The following is a 20,712-nucleotide window of genomic DNA, read 5'->3' as shown; positions in this document are numbered from 1 at the left end:
CTTGAATGTTATTTCCACAACGTTTCGGTCAATGTAACCTCTGATTTTCTACAGGCATATCTTGTTGAACTCGGGAATCTTTCAGTCAAACTCAGGAATCTCCACAGAATTTCGAACAGAATTCTCTATTTAATGCTTTCATTCCATCAGAACCTAACTAGGTAGAAGTATTGATTGAGATTGTCGGACTGACTTCCTCATCTTGGTTGTTATAGTCACAACGTTTCGGCCGTTTTGCCCTCCGGCCTTCATCAGGTGTTTTGTATCGAACTGGGGAACCGTTTGTTAAGAGTCTCGAACCCAACCCTTTATTATTATTACGGGAGTACCGTGTTTGGACTCCAGCTAGGCTCTGGGACATAGTTGCTGATTCTCTGTTTTTGAATGTTACTTTTCACTGCCTTCGTTCAGGATTGAACTCAGCACCTTTGGGTAACTGTAAACTTTGATACAACGTCTAGGACCACTCGGCCATATGTCACTAGGACAATTACTAGGTAGAAGTAATTCTCAATGGTATTTTGAGTGTCGATCGCACTGAGGATTGAACCTTCAACCACCAAAAGATTGTAGCTTATGACTGAATTTCACCAAGTATTTTATCCACTATGTCACGGGTCAAAATACAATTGTGAATTGCTTATCATGGCTGATGGAACAAGAGCATACTACTCCGTGGATTAAATAAATCGTTCCATGCGAAATTCCGTGTAAGTTCCCATGTTTGTCAGAAAGATTCCTGAGTTCAAAAAGATACACACAAAGAAAGTCGAAGGTTACATCGATCGGAAAGTTGTACAAATAACACTCGAGATAAAAATAGTAGTCCAAAGAATCTAAATAATGCAGACATCAGTAAATGTTTTGCGACTGTGGAGAAAAGCCAGAGTCTTAAAATATGCTGAAAATATATTTCATCTCTGGGCAATAAAGTGTTTAGCTCTAACTTTTGAGATACGTCTATGGGTGGTCGATACCTATGCCACCAAGAGTGAATGTAATAGGAATACATTTTTGCATATGTTGGATTTAGTCTCATTTATATCCTGCTGCACCGCAAGTCAGCATATGGCGCTCAACTCAATTCTCAGACCTCAGAAGAACACATCCTTAAATCAGAGCAAAAGGAGCAAGAATTACTTGGTTTTTATGGCAGCATTTTATTTTCTGGACGGAACCGTGTCTGACACAGAAGCTTTTATATTATTAAAATGTTGTTTTGATGTTTCTTACATGTTTAATTACACTGGTTTACAAAGAAATTTAGGCAAACACCAAAATACCCGTTCTTACATAATTTGTGGGTGCTGAATTCAAATCTGAAATCCGTTTTTCTCATCACCTCTAGTTTTTTAGATTATGCATCATGCGCATTTTGTGCATATACGGTACATAACAGTATACGTGAATTCAGGGTTAATTTTAATATTGTGAGACTTCTGGCTTATTTTTTAGTTATTATGCACTAAATGTAAGTGATAACATTACATTATCAATCTATCTATCTATCTATATATATATATATATATATATATATATATATATATATTACTTGTTTATTGTTATATAAACATGCTCACATCCCGCTGCTACAAATAGCCACTTGTTTCAATCAAACAACAGATATCATCAGGCAGCGACTTGACTATTCAAAAGTTCAATGAATAACCTTTATTCATTGAACTTTTGAATAGTCAAGTCGCTGCCTGATGATATCTGTTGTTTGATTGAAACAAGTGGCTATTTGTAGCAGCGGGATGTGAGCATGTTTATATAACAATAAACAAGTATTATCAGCTCTTTTTATTGAGCACTATCTAACAACCTCGTTGAATTCATTAGTCCATTACTTTTGAATATAAAAAAAACCCGAGTATATATATATATATATATATATATATATATATATATATATATATATATATAAAGAAATAAAAATTACAATGAGTTTACCAAGGTAATCAAAATGGTAAACTTAAAATATATTATAAATATTAAAGAGTTAATATTTACAAGTAAAGTAATCTCAACCAGATAGTAAAAGCTCAATAAAACCGAAAAGGAAATAGAGCTTATAATATATATATATATATATATATATATATATATATATATATATATATATATATATAATCATGCATAATCGCATTGACACACCAGTTCTCATCAGATCACCGAAGTTAAGCAATGTTGAGCCTGGTTAGTACCAGATGGGTGACCATTTGGGAATTCTGGGCACTGTATGTGCTCTCCGCTTATCTCTGCATTTGTTGCCAGTCTTCCTGTACATACACTTCATTTGCCACTGGTATTTAACAGTGTCGTCTCAAGAGAACTGTGGTTGGAGATTGTGCATCTCAACCCACAAAAATTTCATGCACAAGCAACCCTTTGTGGGTATCCATTGTCTGTACAAGACTGAAGGAGCCTGCTTGCTGTAGTAAAAAAATAATTATAATATATATATATATATATATATATATATATATATATATATATATATATATATATATATCAAGACGGATTTTGGCAGTTAAGGCCGCACGTCTCGGTCTCTACTCAATATTGCTCTGGCAGTCATTGGAAGATTTTGTCTCACTCGCAGGCAGTGCTGGAGGTTGGTGTCCCTAAACCATCATGTTACACATCTTTTGGGTTGCTCAAATACACATTTTATTGGCTTGCATATGATTTAGTTTTGCTTTTTTATATTTTCAGATTCTCCAATGGCTTCAAGCACGTTAAAATGTCGAGGATGCTTCAACAAGGCAAATTCTTTCTGCTACATGTGGGGACTTCACAACAGTTGCACATCGTCGAACCATCACTTCTCTCCTCAAAACGCCCTACTTTCACGATTTTGATTGTAAATTGGTTATCAGGATACGTCTTGGGCTTTGCACATCTCTTGTAAACCCTGCTATAATGGACTAACTGCATGGTTTAATGGCAAGAAAGCGGCTTTCAACTTTGCAATCCCAATAGTTTAGAGAGCACAGTAAAACCACGCAGATGATTGTTATTTTTGTTTAACTAATATAACTGGTTTCAATGCATCTTTTAGAAAAAGGTCAAATATCCCAACCTTCGATCTTCTATGAGACCCGTTCCCCATGCAGATGATCTTCCTGTACTCACACTTCCAGTAAATAAGGATCTTCTTTCCCCATCAGATGAAGAAATGCTTTCAAGGGAGGATTCTGCCGAGTCTCTATTTTTGGAAGATATTAAGTCTACATATTCAGGATCAAGTGGCAACGAGCCACACTGGATAGCGCAAGAAGACCTGAATGATCTTGCTCATGATTTGTATCTGTCAAAATAGCAGTCAGAGCTTTTGGCTTCTTGGCTTAAACAGTGGAACCTAGTCCAGAAAGATGTAAGGATCACCAGTTTCAGGGATTGCAAAAAAGACCTTGCTTCCTTTTCTGACATGGAAAACAAGTTGTGCTGCAGCACAAAATACCTTGCTTGTTTACGTGCCTTCGTTTGCCACATAATCCTTCAGATTGGCATCTTTACATAGACTCTTCCAAGTGAAGTCTCAAGGGTGTTCTTCTGTACAACGGGAATAAATATCCCAGCATTCCCGTTGCACACTCTGTCCATTTAAAGGAGTCTAATGACAATATGGAGCTTCTTTTAGAAGCTATTAAGTACAGCGAGCACCAATGGAGTTAGTGTGGGGACCTCAAGGTCATTGGTCTTCTTATGGCTATGCAAGCAGGCCTCACTAAAAGTATTGTTGTTTTCTCTGTCTCTGGGATAGTCGAGCTGTATCCCAGCATTACAAGCAAAAAGACTGGGGGTCTAGAAGCACTTTTGTTCCTGGCGAACACAGCCTCAAGGAGAATCCTTTGGGGGACATGAATAAGGTGCTTCTTCCTCCTCTTTACATCAACCTTAGTTTGATGAAGAAATTCGTCAAAGCGTTGGACAAAAATGGTACTGCCTTCCAACACTTGTCTAATGTGTTCACAGGTCTTAGTCCTGCTAAGCTCAAAGAGGGCATCTTTGTTGAACCTCAGATCCGAGAAGTGCTGATTTTGAGGCGCTTCTTAACTTAAAGGAAAGGAACTGAGAGCATGGGAAGCATTTAAGTCTGTAGTCGATTCCTTGGTAACACACGTGTACCAGATTACCAAACCTGTGTTGAAAAGTTGTTAAAGTCTTATGGAGTGCCGAATATCACTCAAGATTCATTTTCTCCATTCCCGCTCCAACTTCTTCCCGTCAAACCTTGGAGCAGTGAGTGATGAGTATAGAGAAAGATTCCACCAAGACATTACGAAGATAGAGAGCAACTATAAAAGCAAATGGAACCCCGGCATGATAGGAGACTTCTGCTGGATACTCTTGTGTGACATCCTGGAGGCAAAATACACCAGATCTTCTAAGAAAACACACTTGTGACTGTATGTGGTTCTTTGACTTGTGTAATTGTGTCATCCAAGTATATTGATTCAATCAATGTTCTTTATCTATCCTGATTTATCTGTTATAAGCTGCTGCAACTCTTGAAATATGCACATATATTCTGTGTTTATACTAAAATAGGACTATTTAAAAGCCAGAAAACTAGAGGTGATAGAGCAAAACTATTTATAAATTTGAATTCAGCACACTCAAATTAACAAAAAACAATTATCCCCATTCTTGCCTCAGACCAAAAATTTATTTTCGTAAACCAGTGTTATTTATTTTACTATCAAAATTTGCTATATCTGGTCACATATTCTTGCTAGAATACAAAAAGAGAAAGTAATAAAAGTAATAGTAATCATAGCTGGTCTTTGCTAGTCATAGCTTTGCAGCATCTGCCGGAACAGATGGTATTTATTTGCTCCCCCACCGAGCAAATTAGGCACAAGGCCGATTTTTAATGTGAGGAGTGAAGGGAGGGGGAAGGGAAAAAGGGGACCAGCTCCCGAGAGGTGGGAAATGGGAGCTGGTTAATGGTCAGGCATGTGGGGTTGCCCCCACATCTGGTCTTTGCTAGTCATAGCTAGTCATAGCTTGCAGCATCTGCCGGAACAGATACTACACTTTGAGATATTAAATCTTTTATTCATGTTAAAAAATACAGTAAAATTAACGGTGAACAAAAAACTTAGGCACATGGCCAACTCAAAAGGGGGAAATTTTGGGGGTCGTTGGTCATCCTTGTCACTCCAGAACTAAACAAAGTCAAAAGTTTCTCCCAGCTAGTATCTTCTTTCACCATAATACCGCATTCACCCTTTCATATTGAGGGACGTCCTAGTAACTCCCAATTTTTACTACACTTTGATCTTTGACGCCCGGACCCCCGAGGGGGTTTTGGGGCTGTTGATATTTATTTGCTTCCCCACTGAGCAAATTAGGCAGGAGGCCGTTTTTAATGTGGAGATAGGGGGAAGGAGGAGGGAAAGAGGGGATCCAGCTCCCCAGAGGAGGGAAGTGGGGGCTGGATTAGAAACTGTTGGTATGAAGGGTTGCCCCTTCAGTGACCAAGGTCAGATATGTGGGGTTACCCCCACATATGGTCTTTGCTAATCATAGCTGGTCTTTGCTAGTCATAGCTTTGCAGCATCTGCCGGAACAGATACTACACTTTGATCTTTGACGCCCGTAAGTACGAGAGAAATAATAGTATAGTTGCAGCTTTAGACAAACAAATACAAAATTTCTCTTATTAATAGAACTAATAGTTTCAGTTTCAGTTTCGGACAGACAAAGTACATCTATGTTGTTAATTGATTAATTTTGTTTTAAGTTCTTAATTACTTCATTCAAACTCCTCCGCTTAACGTTTACAGGGAACATGAGTTGGAACAGATACATCAAGAGCATTACCAAGGCTGCTGCGAAGAAGGTGGGCTCTCTTTACCATGCTAGAAAGTTACTTACACCTGAAAGTATCCTATACCTTTACAAGGCCACCATTCGCTCATGTATAGAGTACTGTTGCCACATTTGGGCTGGTGCATCTGCTACTAGTCTTTTACTCCTGGACAGGGTTCTAAAGAGAGTCGCTCACCTGATAGGTCCTGAACTGTTAACTAAGCTTCAACCTCTGCCCTATCGACAGAATATTGCATCCCTCTACCTGTTCTACAAGTATTTTAATAGTGGATGTTCCGACGAACTACAAGCTCTTGTACCTCCTCAATGTAAATACTCCTGACAAACCTGCCAAGCAGCAAAATCCCACCCCTACACAGTAGAGATCCCTAGATGTAAGAAAGCCTTCTATTCTATTAGTTTCTTCCCCAGAACTGCTAGACTTTGGAACTCCCTTCCGGGTTCATGTTTCCCCAATTGTACTGACATGCAGAAGTTCAAGTGTAATATGAACATGAACAGACATCTATCTGCTCGATTCCCTACATAGTATTCCTGCAACTTATGTTCCCGATAGTAGACCTCTACATCAAAGTGGCACTGTGTCTTGTTTGGGGTGGAAATGCAATAAAAAAAAAAAATTTTTTTTTTATTCCCATTGTTACATCCGCAGAAAATTAGCGAAATTATTATTTTAGACATGCGCAAACATGAATTCTTTTTCTTTTTCTTTAATGTGGGAGAAATATGTATGTGCGATATTAACGATTGATGTGAAGCGTGAATTAATAAAAGTCATGATCCATTGATAATCGGACATAGGTCCAACTGAATACGTGACACTTTCTTTTATGGGTGATTTGTCTGGTGAGGAAGTTGTCGTAGGCAACGGCAGCGGCGGCGGCGGCTCCCACTCGTATCCAAGTATCGGGTTTTGTTGTTTGTCTCTCTTCTTTATTTATGTCCACGAATGATATGACTTTGAAGGCCTAGTCTATGATGGAAGAGTCATGCACTGTGTTCACAGGGAAGAGAAAAGGGAGGACGAGGGTGTTCACTCCACACTCTTCACCTTCTTTTCATTTTCCACGATGCTTTGACGTGGTTGTTCTCTAAGTGCTTTGCTCCACGAGAACGGGTCAACTAGATCGGCTCAGTAGTTTCTGAGAAAACTTGAGTAAATGCGGTATTGTGGTGACCAACCCCTATCAATCCTTATTAATTTCTAATCATGCATTGAACAGATACCATAATACTTATTTCGCTGCACTTTATTATAACAAACGTCCATACAAAATTTTAGCCAGATCGACCCAGTAGTTTCCAAGAGTAGTGGAACGGACAGACAAAGAGACATATATATAGTTCTCTTCATCTTATTTCATTGTTTTTTGTTTTGGATAATAGTTTAAGTTCCGAAAATCGACTAACATTTGTGTTTTGAAGCGTAAAACTGTCGGAGAGAACAGTTGAGGTAACAGGTTCTGAGAGGTTATTTGTTATCTACCGGAGGTGGAACTTTTTGCTTTAGAATTAATTACCCTAATCTTTGATTCCTTCTCGCAAAACATTAACAGCAAAACCTATGATCTATAATGGAAAAGAATTTTCCCTTTCTTTATCCAATGTGCATAATTTTCATGAACAGAGTTTCTTTCCAAGAACTTCATATCTGGTGAACACGCTACCACAAGATTGCTTCCCTTTAGGCTGTAACATGGTCATTTTCAAATCCAATGTAAACAAATCCTTACTAAAAACCTCATAGAAAAATCAAATTTTGTCCATTTTATTTATTATTTTCAATCCTCTTATATTTTTAAGGGCAGACCTTTTTTTATGAGCCTTATAACTCCTTCCTTCCCTATTAGGTTCTGGAAGGCTTACATTTTTACTCGTCTGTTTGTTCAGATGATTGAATGCTGATGGTGGAGTTTCTTTTAGGCTTGACTTATCTTGAAGTGATTTGTCCTTCTTCTCCCCGATTGAGATTGTCGGACTGACTTCCTCATTTTGGTTGTTATTGTCACAACATTTCGGCCGTTTTGCCCTCCGGCCTTCGTCAGGTGTTTTGTATCGAACTGGGGAACCATTTGTTAGGAACCCAACCTTTATTATTATTATTATTACGGGGGTACCGTGTTCGGACTCCAGCTAGGCTTTGGGACATAGTTGCTGATTCTCTGTTTTGAATGTTACTTTTTCACTGCCTTCGTTTTTAATTCGATTGAACTCAGCACCTTTGGGTAACTGTAAACTTTGATACAACGCCTAGGACCACTCGGCCATATGTCACTAGGACAATTCTTAGTTGGTTTTTGTTAATGTTAAACCTATGTTGTTATTCAAGGTTTCTCTCTCTATCAGAGGTGTCCAAATTGCATTCAGCTCTATGCTTGGTTTGCTCAGTAGGTTGTTATGTCCGAGCATGTGAGCTGTTTCTTTAAGTTTTCTCACTTTCCAGTGGGTCTCTCTGTTTATTATTTTTACTTCATGCCATAGGGGGCGATGGTCCCCCCTCTCCATCCAGGCATGGTTGGCTATACCCGATTTTTCCGTCTCCCCTTTAGTTACCGCTTTTCGGTGTTCTTCCACCCTTACTTTAAGGGGGCAGCATGTTTCACCCTTGTAAACCTTTCTGCAACTGCATGGGATGGAGTATATGCAGTTTTTGGTCATGTTCTCCTCCATGCGGGGCTTCACTCGTACCAGGTGTCGTCTGAGTGTTGACTCGCTCTTGAACACCGTCCTGATGTTGTAGGGGGCACATATTCTCTGAATCTTTTCGGAGATGCCTCGTATGTATGGTAGGCAGACCGTTGGAGGTTTTTGGGTTTCATTCTCCTCTCTTATACTATTAACACGTCTGGTGGATAGTATGCTATCGGGGTAGTTGTTACAGACAATTACTTCTTCTCCCCTTTTATTATTAGGATTATCTCCTTTTATCAAGTAGTTTCATGCCTTGCCTGGGTTGACTTCCATAATTTAAAAAAAATCCTTTATTATTTAGGTATTTATTTGCTTCCCCACGAAAGCAAATATGACACAAGGTCGTTTTTAATGTGGGAGGAAACCAGCTCCCCTAAAATTAGGGTAAAAAGGGGGCACTCTACAGTATCCAGAAAAATAGTAATCGTCTCAGTATGAAGGGTTTCTCTTACATTGACCAAGGACTTAATTTAAGTGAAGCATCAGAACGAATACTACACTTTGATCCTAACAATCTATCTATTTCATTAATTCTTATCATCATGTTACTTTTGGCCTTGATAAGTGGTGACTTTTCCTCCTCCTGCTCCTGCTCCTCCTCCTCCTCCTCCTCCTCATCATCATCATCATCATCATCATCATCATCAACAGCAGATGCAGCAGCAACAGTAGCAGCAGTTTAATATCCGTTTTTACATGATGGCATGCATTGATCAGCTTTAGGAAATTGACTGCCAAAGTAACCTATCTCTGGACATGTCTTTATTTATCCCTCTTTTTCTGAGATCCATTTTTATCACTTTCTCTGATGGTTTCCTTATCCTTCTCTTGTAAACTGAATCTGCTACCTCAACTGTTCTACATTTACTAACCCAAGAACTCATCTATTCTTTCAACATGGCCATGCCATCAACGTTTTCTGCACATATCTCCCTACACTGCGCAAATTTAATCTTCCTCTGAGGTCATGAGAGTTTTTAAAACTCACATTGTATCATTCTCATATTATTTCTTTCCATGCAACGCATGTCCTCAACCCTCACTTCCATACATTATCTCATAGCATATTCATGCATGAGAGACTCTTCCTTTGGTCAATAGTGGTAACGCTCCTTAGTGAAAAAACAAAAGAAAACAAAAACTAGTAATGGGACGATTTCAATATTTTTTTCCTGATTTTAATACAATTAAAGATGTTCTAAATTCCTGAGTCCGATACAATTGCCGATTCTGATCTCTAAGTATATCTAGCTACAGAGTTGTCGCTGTTTTTATTTTATTTTTTGAGGTTTTTAATTTTCAGATTACCTTAAACATGCATGAAGTATGTGCACCTAATTTTTCAATTGTAAAAATAGTCTTGTGAAGGGTGATCTATAGATTTTAGCTTTACTGGTAAAATCAATAAGTATTTATCATTTTATAATTCGCATCAGCAATGGAAAATTTTGTTTTTAGCAAAAGCAAAAATATCAAAAGAATCGTTTTTGGTATTGGAAAATAAGCACATTTCTGATTCTAATACTCTCAAAAGTTTCAATTTTTCTGATTCCTGATTAATTGTTCCAACAATACAAAAAACTGATCACGACTCAATATATATGACCTTAAATTATATCTGATGGTCAGGCCCCAGCTTGCAACAACCTTTTAATTTTTATTGCTCCCAGGTCCACTCTGGCCCGGAGTGGTAGTACCTGTAAGGGTCTCAACTATGGGTTAAATAGAAACCAACTTGAAAAAAAAATATTCTATTAAAAAATTTTACTTCAAAATAACTGGATTTGGCATTAAATAACCTAAAAAGGGTTGATATGCCATAAAACAAAAACAACCAACCAATCAATCAATACCGTCCACATCAAAACCCAACACACCAACATTGTCCACACGGACTCATGATATAAGTTAAAAGTGAAGTTTGACCATCAGTTGAGCGATTATGCATTATAGTTAACAAGAAAAAAAAATGTGTAAAAAAAGAAGCAAAACAATTTACAACAAATAACATATACCAAAGGCAAGAAAATTAATTCATTGATGTTAATCTTCTATAGATCTGCATAACTTTTCATTTTAGCTTTGTATTTTTTTTAAGTCTTTCTAATGTCAGAATTTGTACCCCAGTTTTGGAGGCTTGTGGAAAGAACATGGACAACGATGTGTGGCTCAAAAGGTTCATCATAGTGAAAAGTTCTTTGAAATAAAGAACTTAAAAACAGTTTCGGTAAGTTTAATTTTAGATTTTTCAGTTGTTAAACATACAACATCGAACGTTGACACCAACTAAAATATGGAATCCGTTTTTACAATGCTCGGTAGCAACAATACAAAATCTGAAATGAAAAATGCGTAAAAACAGTGTCAAAACTGAAACGTTACGTAAGATAATGCAAGATTAAATTTCCTTATATTTGCTAAAAGTTATTTTATTTTATTTATTTTTATTTTTTACATGGGGGTCACCACTAATCAAGGCCCAGAGGCCACTCGAGGATAAGGGTTAATGGGTATACATTAGTCATTTTGATTTTAGCATAGTAAACATTAGTGGGAATTTTATAACTTGGATTACTTAGGGGGATGGTTCAATAAGAACTTGTTCACGTTGGACTTGAAGACAATCAGATTGTAGTCAGCTGGAAAGCAGGCAAACGGAATAGAGTTCCACAGGCGAGCATGTAATATTTTTCACACCTTTGTTTTCTTTTGTTAAATATATTGTACAACCGCCATTACCTCTAAGAGACAGTTTTGCTTATATTCATTCAAATGGTGTCCTGCTTGCATCTCTCTCTCTCTCTCTCTCTCTCTCTCTCTCTCTCTCTCTCTCTCTCTCTCTCTCTCTCTCGGCATACATGAATTCATTCTTGTTATTCTTTGGTAGTTTGCTGTTCACCATTTTTAATGTTGCCCAGGTGCTCAAACTGACAACGTATGTTTCTCACTGTCGTCCTCTGCTTCTTCTACCCACAATCTTTCCCGTCATTCTTTGCTGGTTGTTGGAGATTAATTTGATGACGATCAGGTGCCATCTCTTTAACGTGGTAATCCTTACGGAGCAAGATTTTCTGATTCAGAATCCTATTCACGCTGTTTCTCAAATAAAGAGTTTGATGTATTGCCATGACTTTCTTTGCAGTTGTACAGGCAGTAAGTTGCAGTTTCTTCCTGTCTGAGCAGTGCTCATACTGGGCGATTATGCTGACCACTGTATCCAGAGGTATCTTTTGCTCAGCACGATCGAATACGAAACCATGAACAGAATTATTTCTGTTTGCTTCCGTATTACATCAGTCACCTGCTTTCCATGATCTCATGTTATCCTGATTGGAGGGGGGGGGGTTAAGTGGGTTCTCAACCATGCCCATGAGTCTCCCACAGATGAGCAGAGGGAAGGAGGCATCTTATTTTTCCTTTGACAGTAGCACTATTTTGCTACCTATTTTTTACATTAAGGTGGCAAGCTAGAGATAATTAGATTTTATTTTTCTAACAATTAATTTTAAACAAAGATTTTCAATATTTCTTCTACATTTATTTTTTATTTTACCTTATTCTAATATATCTTGAGAAGATGCAATATGGACTTCATTTTCAATTAATTTTGGTAAACACGAAAAAAAAAAAATACAGTCGACACATTTCATTTCGACTCGAGTGAATATGTGATGGTCAACAGTATATTCCTCAGTGATACGAAGACGTTGTTTGCATTACTCGGATTACTCAAACTACTGTTCTCATCTTGGATGTTCTTCTCAGAAAATTTCGATCAATATAACCCCTGACCTTCGTCAGGTGAATCTCGTCTAAATATTACTATTTATTTTTTGTATTTATAAATTCCAAAATAAACTTAAATTCTAATAGTCAATGGAATTGCATTTTAAGTGTTGTTTTTATTTGTTTATTCTAATAAAAAAGTTACTCTCCTTGGATTATCCACTTAAAAATATTTTCTTCACTTTTATTTCGAAACAAATTAAAAAAAACAAAAAAAACTTTATCGTTTGTGTAAATAAAAAACAATTGTTGAAAATTCTTTGTTAAAAAATCAATTTTTGAAAAAAAAAAAAAAAAATGTAAAAATAAGTTGACACTTTATTTTTTCAATTTTATTATTTTGCTCAAGCAGGGGATGCACATTTATCCGCTACCTTTTACATTTTAATCAAGAGATATTTTTGTAATATGCTAAGTGTACATTTAAATACAATTGTTTGTATCTCTCTTGTACCGAGTTTATCAGGTATATTTGCCAGGTAGTTTTTGAAATTCTTTTTCATGGGTCTGGTTACTTTTATAATTTCTAGAATAATGAAGATCTTCCTAAGATTCAAATTTCTTTTCATGTCATATCATACATAAACTCCGGGTATTTAATTATCTTTTCCCTCTCAGCTCTGTTTAATCCAGCACCATTGAGGACACTAACTTCTACTACGGTTGCTTCTTTCTCCTTCTTGTCCTATATCCCAGTGCCAGGTTTAATAGCTCCATTTTCCTCTGCTTTTATATGACAAGTAAAAACGATATGTTTTCTGGAGACTGAAATTTCCTGGATCAATCCTTACCACAGTTGCTAATAACTAAGAATAAGATTTAAAAAATTAACAATTTTATGAGGTCATAGATGACATAATGAAACAATTTACACGGATCCGTAGATTAAATAAAGATTCCAGTTCAAAATTTCCTGTAAGTTCTCAAGTTCAACATAAAAAGTTGAAAAGTTGCATCTGAAAAAGGTTGAAAGTTACATCAGCAGAAAAGTTTTGAAATCATACTCAAGTCCGGATAATACCTGTGATCAATTCTCATCTAAAAATATTCAGAAACATAAGTAAAGAAAAAAAAGAACAAAGAATGGAGACACAGTTAAAAGTTATTTAAGTGAAAAGAAAAGAAAAGAAAAAGAAAATCTGTCATCCGCAGAATTTTTTTCTATAACTAAAAGGAATTCTAGACACGAGTTTCTTCCCTTGAATTCTGATTCAAGGGACGCCAACATGTCTAACTTAACCATTCTAATTTATTTGCCATTTTCTGATTGTACAAAATCAAAATGAATAAATAAATGGTCGATAAAGATATTCATTAGCAAAGAATATTACTAGCGTTTACTATTTACTGGTAAAATAAAAAAATATATTGAAAACATCATCAAACAGAAGATTAATGGGAAAATAATCAGAATGGAAAAATATTTTCTGAAAAATTAATTACACTAAAATAAATTCTGTGTTTGTGTTTATGTGTGTGCGTGTGCTTGAGTGAGTGTGTGTGTGTGTGTGTGAGAGAGAGAGAGAGGCTTTTATTGGTATGTGTATAATGTAAACTAAACTCAATCAAAGCGCAATAATTGTCTGTTGAATAATAATAATAATAATAATAATAATAATAAGAATAAGAAGAAGAAGAAGAAGAAGAAGAAGAAGAAGAAGAAAAAAAAAACAGGTGCTAGTTCATACAGCCACCCCGAAAATAAACAAAAATCTTTACGTATGTACCCGCGACGTGAAGAAAAAAAATCACATAAATTGATCAAGTAGTTTTACTTTTATAAAGAAATTTATCTTAATAGGGACTCCCTCTTCATGTTAAAAATGGCTTTCTAAAATCTCACAAAAAAAGTTTGAATCGTTTGGAACTATCCGCCTTGTTCTGCAAAATGGCGTTTAGCCATAAAATTTGACTGTTTATTTATATTTTTATTTTTTAAACAAAACTATTTGATAAATGTATTTAATTTTGGAACTTGTGACTCTTTTGCCTCCCAATTTTTCGTGTGCTAAAATTTTAATCACGTGATTACGTAGCAGTATCAGAAACCGATGTTAAGAATGCGTGAAGAAATATTGAATAATTCGACCTCCTATTTTTACAAGCTTATAACTACTTGAAAAATGTAATTCAAACCCTAATTTTTTTTTCAATTAAAGGAGCAAAGACCAATTTTTTTTAAAATAACAGGGTTAATAGCAAATTATGCAATATTTTTTTAAATCGGTTTTCTGTAAAAAAAAGAGAAGAAAATCAACGAAATTTTTCTTTCTTCCGTTATAAAAATCAATATAAATTCGAAAAAATCACTTACCATTAAAAATACTATTGAATGTTTAGTTCCATTCTTCATTGTTCAGAATTTATCCGTATTTATATTTTAAATTCCATTTATTTTTTTAAATAAAAGAATTTTTAAACGACTGTTTGAAAAAAAGCACCATTTTAAAGTCTTCATAAAAAAAAACAGAAGTCATCATTTGTCCTTGTTTGAACTACGGATGGACAGAACGCAGTAAAAACCACATGTTTGCGTTAGACGTGTAGCCTTTTGCCTGGAGAAATATGTGTTCCCATAGTTTAAAAATAGTCAATTTTACTTATAAGATTTTGCCTTTAAAAAAGAAAAAAAAAAAACACCCCAGGATTTTTTTTTTCTTTTCTAAAAGAAATACATAAATTTTTGATTTATTATATTTTCATTCTTTTTTGTCAAGCGAAATTTTTTTTTAAATATCTAAAAAAAAGAAAGCATTGAATGAAATAGAAAAAAATATTGTCAGCGTCCATTACTTACTGGACCATATAAGCAGAACATAGGCTTCCAATTAAAAAAAAATCAATGTGGTTTAAAAAAAAAAAAAAGGTTTTACACTTTGGACTTTACAGGTAAATTTCCAGAAAACACTTCTTTTTTTTTGTTTTAATTTACAATATATTATTTATTGATCTTTTATCTTCAATTTGTGATATATAAAACTTTGGTACATTAATTAATATTTTTAAATTTAAATAGACATTTCAAAATGGGGGGGGGAGTGTAAAAAAACCGTTTGTCTAAAATATTATATGCGGTTAATTGGAAAGAGCATTAAATTTCACATTGACCCTGAAAATATCGTAAAAATTGAATCAATAGAAAAATTTTGATAGATTTTTAAAATTGAAAAATTGAAAAATATTTAACTCGTAAAATTCAATTGATTTCATTACGTAAAAAAATGGCTGCATAGAAGCGCGCCGGCACTTTGTAAACACTGTTTTTTAAAAAATAATATTTCTATTACTTTTTATACAACTTTAATAGTTTATTTTGGAAGTATAATCCATAAAAAAAATAAACAACCCGCTTTTAAAAGAGAAATTACGAGTTTTTTATATTTTGTTCGCAGTTTCGTTTAAGGGGTGTCAAAAGTTCCCCCAAAATTCTGACACACCTAGTGATTACGGTGTAGCGTCAATAAAATAAACCGTTCATTCAAGTAAGCTTAACAAAGAGATCACTAAAAAAAAGAAAACGAATCCCTTTCTACATGGTGTCCAAAAAGTCATTGAAGGATTTTGAACTTAAATAGATTCTTTATTTTTGATGATATCTTTCTGTAATTTTAACACAATCTGATTAAGACATTGCGAATTTAAAAACAAATGTAAAATTCAAACAATCTTTATTTATGAAAAATGATGTCGTTAAAATATTGCCCATTTTCAGCTTCGCATGTTTGTGCTCTTTCCAAAACATTATTCATGACAGATTGCAGAATCTCTGGATTATGATTTAACTCCCTTATTTCGTTCCTGATGTTTTCCTTCAATTCTTGCAGGGTTTTGGGTCATTAACATGCACTTTTTCTTTAAGATATCCCCACAAGAAAAAGTCGAAGCAAGTCAAGTCTGAGGAACGTGGCGGCCATTTGACATTGCTCTTTTATAAGTTTTTTGAGTCAAAACAATTGACCCCTGATTTTTGGTAAAACAATTTCACTACTTGCGTACGATGTTCAATGCTGTACTTATCCATAATTAATTTCCAAAATATTATCTGTAAAATATCTGGAATAGAGAAAAAAAAATAGTCATTAATCGTAAAATGACAAAGACTTTCAACCGTTCAGTGACTTTTTGGATAACAAATTATATTTCAATGATTCACACCATGAAGTGTAGGTTGCTAAGTTCCAACAATGAAGGAACCGATAGAAAAATAATAATGCTCAGCTGTTGAAAGTATTTTCTTGAGGCAGTATATCTTCAAGTGAAGATAACCTTGTTTTGAATTAAAAGCCATTTTTGGTTTCATAAGAAAAGAAAAAATCTTCTTTTTTTTTTACATGGAAGTCACCACTTATCAAGGCCCGGAAGCCACTCGGTGATAAGGGTTATTGCATGTACAGTAAGCAATGGGATAGTATCGTAGTAATCATTAGTATTGGAAATTTGATAAAGTGTCTTACTTTCATCAGGTATTTGTTTATGTTGGACTTGAAGACATCCAAGTTGTAGTCAGGTGGGAAACAGGCAGATGGAAGAGAGTTCCACAGTCGTGCACTTCTAAGAAAGAAGCTTTGTTCATGGAATCTACGTTTTGGTTTTGGCACAGTTAAAGAGTGGGGAAAATTTTTGACAGTGGTTTCAGCTAGACGGGTGTTCATTGTGAAAGATTGGCGAGGGGGGACTAGAGATTGGAACTCTGATGAGCACTTGCCATGGAAGTAACGATAAAACAAAGACAGACCCGTAATGTCTCTTCTGTGAGAGAGAGGCTGCAGGAAAGAGAAAAGGGCATCCCCCACTAAGCCACGAAGTCTATTTTGTACTCTGTCATGGCAGGATAAGCTGCTTTTAGCAGCTCCTGCCCAGATGTGGCAGCAGTACTCCATCTTTGGACGTACTTGGCTTTTATATAGAGAATTGCATCAGCAGTGAGATATCTTCTGGAGCGGTAGAAGGATCCTACCATTTTTCTAGCGACACCAGCAACAGACTTGATGTACGTGTTCCATTTCAAGTCAAGAGTAAAGGTCAATCCGAGAAGCCTATCAAAACATGGGGCTTCTCCTAGACGAGAGCCATCCATTTCAATTGATGCCAGATGGGAACCAGAGCATTAATGATGTAAAGATAGGAGCTTGGTTTTAGATACATTAAAAGTAACCAGCCATGTCTTCCACCACTGTACCGTGTGCTCAAGATCAGAGGAGAGAGAATCAGAGAGAACTTTGTTATTTATAGCCTTTGATGTGTTGTCATAGATGGTCGTGTCATCAGCATAGATGTCGTCGAATGATTTAAGTATATGTTTTGGGAGATCATTGATGTAGATCAGGAAGAGAGTTGAGCCCAGGATGGACCCCTGAGGAACTCCAGCATTAATACTGTGGGCCTTTGATTTCTGCCCATCAACCACTACTCTTATGAACCTATCAGAGAGAAATGATTTAATGATTGAGAAAACAATTCCAGTTATACCGTAGCTGGAAATCTTGTGAAGTAGGCCCTTATGCCATACCTTATTGAAGGCCTTTGATATGTCAAGAGCAATTGCCCTAGAAAGAAAACCTTTGTCAAGAGATTAACTAATCCCATGAGATGTAACTGTCAGCACATCTGCTGTAGATCTGACAGAATGGAAACCATATTGCATGTCACTAAGAAGGTTATTTGTGCTGAGGTGGTTGACTATTTAATATGGATTCCAGCAGCTTACTCATGACACACAGGAGACTTATTAGTCTGTACTGAGAGGGAGATGACTTATCACCTGAATTCTTAAATACAGGGCATACTGATGAGGTTTTGCCATGTCTGGGGAAGCACTTCTCCTTAAGGCAGTGCTTAAACAGTTTTGTAAGTATGGGAGCAAGTTCTGGTTGAAGCTTTTTCAACACTATAATCTGAATGCCATCAGGGCCAGTTGTTTTACTGGAATCAAAGTTTTTGATTAGCTTGGCGACATCATGCACAGATATTTGTATGTTGCATAGCGTGTTGTCTGTTATAGGAGGAAATACGGGGAGTTGATGGCCTTCGTCGCATAGGGTAGAATTAGCTGCAAAGTTCTTAGCAAATAATTTGGCCTTGTCTGATGCTGATGAGATGACCTCAGGTCCATTGATGATGGTTGGGATAGAACGCATGTTTCTGTTCAGGATCCTGTTTGCTATTTTCCAAAACTGGTGGGAATCAAGCTGCTGCTCAGCTACTTTAGATTTAACAGACTGAACATATAGCTCCCTTGCATTTTTTATTACTCTTTTACAGTGGTTGCTGGCAGTCCTGAAGGCAGCTTTACTCTCCGAGCATCTATTACGTTGGTAGCAATGGAAAAAGTGATTTCTATGCGCAATGGCAGCAGCACATTCTGTGGAGAACCATGGCTGGCTGTTAGGTTTTTGTCAGAATTTTTTGGATGGTATGAATTGGTCTATACCTACAATTAACCATTCGGTCAGGTCTGACACTATAGAGGACACATCCTTTTTAAACATGGAATGCAGAAGTAGATCAGATATAAATGTACGGAAGCTATCCCAGTCAGCCGTAGAGTATCGATATACTGTACGGTGGTGAGGTACGTCTGAAGACTTATTACATTTCATTTTTATCTTAACTGATACGACTGAGTGGTCGGAAGATCCCAGAGGAGACAGAATGGAACATGAACATAGATCAGGGGAAGTTGTGAGAAAAAGGTCTAGAAGGCTTGCGTACTGACCGGAAGTATCAGGCACACAGGTGGGTTCATGAACAATCTGGGTGAGGTCATAGGCAATGGCGAAGTCATGACAGAACCTCTCCTCATCACCTGTCTTGTTCGAGTGGGTCAGCCATTCCACATTGTGGACATTGAAGTTACCACAAATGTGGATGTTAGCCAATAGGATGTGATAAATTGTTGTGGGGGCGATAGAGGGCAAATATAAATATGGTGGTGTAAGCAAGTGCAATCCAGAAGCACATATAAGCTAATTTAGGGTCTTCTCTGGAGATATCCCTACCACACGGAAAGCCAGCCTTAATGTATGCACATATTTCATGCCCATGGCGATCTTGAGGGTCAGATTTAGATGTTAAGTTAAAGTATCCTTTAATTATGAACTCGTCTAGGGAAGTTGTTGGCCCTATGCCAGTTTCACTTAGGAAGAATATGTCCGGTTTCGTCTTCTGTATTTCGGTTTCAACTTCTGAAAGGTTGGAATGTAGAACCCTGACGATGGAGAAGGAGACATGGTAGTAGGGGTCTATATTGGAGGATGAGGTTCTAGGTTTATTCGCATTTTTTTTTCTGGAGATATTTCATGTTGAGGTTTTTGGGATTTGTGGAACAGGCCGACAGATTTGGTTAGAGCAGGACAGGGAAAGAAAGTAAGAGAGAAAATGTAAAATCTTTTTGACTCCTAATGGGGGCATGAGACAAATAAATTCGCCAATCATTTTTATAACCACTGGCTGTGCTAAACAACCAATGAAAACCTTCCAAAGTTAGTATAAAAATTGTCAAATTTTGGATTCAATCAGTTCGCCGCTAAATACATTATGGACTGCATTTGATTCTTGGCCGCCATCTTGGCGACTGCCAATTACAGTCAGGATCTGATCTGAACTACGCTGCCATCTTTGCTCAACATAATGTCACAACACTTAACAGAAAAAGACAGGAATTTTTTTTTTTTTTGCAGCACATGATAAGGTAAAGCCGTAACAATTACCCACTAGTATGGCATCGAGAGGCTCCACTAAAAACTACTGCATGGTTCAGAATCCATTCACCAAATGGCAATACAGCAGCCCCAGTACTTTACACCTCCTGATAGGGCAGCCTCTTTAGTGGTTAATTCAGGGTTCGGGTCCCTGACTATCAGGTGGATAACGTCAGCCCAGATGAAACCTCCAGCACCCTTACTAGTGACATGACCACAAGGATAGACATAGAAACAGAGAATTTCCGACATCTCAGTTCATGAAGTAGTGCCGACCAGGAAAGCAGCTTTTTCTTCACCCTTTGTCAGAAAAATCACTCATTGGAAATGAGGACTGAGGGGCAAATAAGGAGAAGCAAGAGTAATGAGAGCTTCCGATAACGCATCCACAATGCGTTGTCTACACTCCATTAAAAAAAAAAGTATGTAAAGGACTTATTAATATTTACTTTGTATAAGTCCATAGTTCTAATTCGAAATTAAAGATATTTGAAGATAAATCCCCCTTCCATATTTACGAATGAGATGAAAATGGAATACATTACTGGATTGCCGTTTAAACATATTAAACTTTTTTCTTCTTAACCAGGAGACACCTCAATTCATCGACACTTGCTTGCTTTTGTGATTGTCTGTGCTTATGGCTTATGCTTCCTAGTAGGATTTCCTTTATATTTATAGAGAAAATAGA

General features: G+C 36.4%; 1 pseudogene; it reads left to right on the top strand.

Annotated features, from left to right (window-relative positions):
• Positions 1–2,125: 2,125 nt before the first annotated feature.
• On the top strand, positions 2,126–2,247 carry LOC145244037 (5S ribosomal RNA; annotated as a pseudogene).
• Positions 2,248–20,712: the final 18,465 nt, after the last annotated feature.

Source organism: Euprymna scolopes, chromosome 22 (genome assembly GCF_053919585.1).
Source record: "Euprymna scolopes isolate OS-2025 chromosome 22, ASM5391958v1, whole genome shotgun sequence".
NCBI lineage: Eukaryota > Metazoa > Mollusca > Cephalopoda > Sepiida > Sepiolidae > Euprymna > Euprymna scolopes.
The sequence above is the reverse complement of the archived record's forward strand: the minus strand, read 5'-3'. Positions and strand labels throughout refer to the sequence as shown.